Here is a 2,500-nt window from a genome sequence, read left to right on the forward strand (position 1 = left end):
ACGACGTTTTCTTGTAGGAATGCGGGAACCCCGGCAGCTCGCCTGCCGCGGCCAGCGACGTCGGGGACGCTGGCCTGCGCTGTCGAGCCCGCGAGGGCTGTCTCCGCGGCAGGCCCCCCCTGAACGGGGCACGACAGGCCACCGCGCTGGCTCGTCCAGCGTCGACAGTCCCTCGTCCAGGTTTCAGATCGCGCCAAGTCGAACCCATGACCTGCTCAAGCCATCGTGCGCTGCCGAATTCGCATCTGCGTGTAGGCTGCCATTCCACGCGGCAGCCCCTGTTTTCGTCAGCGTGCCCCCCTGACGAATTTTCCTGCCTGGCCCAGTCCAGCGTCCAGCCCCTGTTCGTCGAAAAATCTGCGCTGCCGATTTTCCACGCGGCAGCCCCTCTTTTCGTCAGCGTGCCCCCCTGACGAATTTTCCTGCCTGGCCCGGCCAGTCCAGCCCCTGTTCGTCGAAAAATCTGCGCTGCCGATTTTCCACGCGGCAGCCCCTCTTTTCGTCAGCGTGCCCCCCTGACGAATTTTCCTGCCTGGCCCGGCCGGTCCAGCATCCAGCCCCTGTTCGTCGAAAAATCTGCGCTGCCGATTTTCCACGCGGCAGCCCCTGTTTTCCTCAGCGTGCCCCCCTGACGAATGTTCGTCGAAAAATCTGCGCTGCCGATTTTCCACGCGGCAGCCCCTCTTTTCGTCAGCGTGCCCCCCTGACGAATGTTCGTCGAAAAATCTGCGCTGCCGATTTTCCACGCGGCAGCCCCTCTTTTCGTCAGCGTGCCCCCTGACGAATTTTCCTGCCTGGCCCAGTCCAGCGTCCAGCCCCTGTTCGTCGAAAAATCTGCGCTGCCGATTTTCCACGCGGCAGCCCCTCTTTTCGTCAGCGTGCCCCCCTGACGAATTTTCCTGCCTGGCCCGGCCAGTCCAGCCCCTGTTCGTCGAAAAATCTGCGCTGCCGATTTTCCACGCGGCAGCCCCTCTTTTCGTCAGCGTGCCCCCCTGACGAATTTTCCTGCCTGGCCCGGCCGGTCCAGCATCCAGCCCCTGTTCGTCGAAAAATCTGCGCTGCCGATTTTCCACGCGGCAGCCCCTGTTTTCCTCAGCGTGCCCCCCTGACGAATGTTCGTCGAAAAATCTGCGCTGCCGATTTTCCACGCGGCAGCCCCTCTTTTCGTCAGCGTGCCCCCCTGACGAATGTTCGTCGAAAAATCTGCGCTGCCGATTTTCCACGCGGCAGCCCCTCTTTTCGTCAGCGTGCCCCCTGACGAATTTTCCTGCCTGGCCCAGTCCAGCGTCCAGCCCCTGTTCGTCGAAAAATCTGCGCTGCCGATTTTCCACGCGGCAGCCCCTCTTTTCGTCAGCGTGCCCCCCTGACGAATTTTCCTGCCTGGCCCGGCCGGTCCAGCCCCTGTTCGTCGAAAAATCTGCGCTGCCGATTTTCCACTCCGCAGCCCCTGTTTTCGTCAGCGTGCCCCCCTGACGAATTTTCCTGCCTGGCCCGGCCAGTCCAGCGCCCAGCCCCTGTTCGTCGAAAAATCTGCGCTGCCGATTTTCCCCGACGAACCTGCAGCTGCACAAATCCGCGCTGCCACTGCCCCATTGTCTGGACCAACAGTCTTTTCCATCAAGCCCTGGACTATAAATCGTCCAGACTCATCGCCAGCACCCGCTGCCGATTCTGCCGACTTTGCCGATTTCGTCGGCGCTGCCGATTCCAACACTGCCCGCCGTGCCTGAACCAGCGCTGTTTCGTCAGCGTGTCCCCTTGACGAATTTCCCTGCCTGGCCTGGACAGTCCATCTTCCAGCCCATGTTCATCGAAAAATCTGCGCTGCCGATTTCCCCGACGAACCTGCAGCTGCACAAATCTGTGCTGCCGATTTCCCCCCCTGTCGGCATGGCTGCCGCTGCCCCGATGTCCAGACCAACAGTCTTTTTTGTCGACTTTGCCGATTTTGTCCGCGCTGCCGATTCCAACACTACCCCCTGCATCCAAACCAGCATTGTTTCGTCAGCTCTTCCCCTGACGATTTTAGCCCTGTAACAAACAGTAGGCCTCCAATCCCGCCAACGGGAGCCAAGTTGATAGGGAAGAGAATTGAATGACGCGCCTGGTCCTCGCACCCCGCCACCCGAGGGGCCTTTTTCCCGGCAGCCTCTGAAAAACTCTAGCTTTCACGGTCCTCGCCGCCCCTCACCACCATGGCAGGCCTCTAATCCCACCCATCAGCAGTTGTAGCCGATAGGGCAGTGATTTGAATGACGCGTCGCGGGCCTCCGGGTCATCTCACCCGGCCATTAATTGGAGCGTTTTTGGCTGGCCGAGGATGGGGGGATGGATCTCTTCTTCCGAAAAAGCAAACAGTACATCGGGAGTTATGTTGACGGGGCATGGAATTGAATGACCCGTCGCGGGCCGCCGGGTCATCTCACCCGGCCATCCCGGGGAGCGTTTTTCCCGGCAGCATCGGGGAAACTCTTGCTTTCACTGCCCGCTGCCCAAGTCC

Source organism: Populus nigra, chromosome 2 (assembly GCF_951802175.1).
Source record: "Populus nigra chromosome 2, ddPopNigr1.1, whole genome shotgun sequence".
Classification (NCBI taxonomy): domain Eukaryota; kingdom Viridiplantae; phylum Streptophyta; class Magnoliopsida; order Malpighiales; family Salicaceae; genus Populus; species Populus nigra.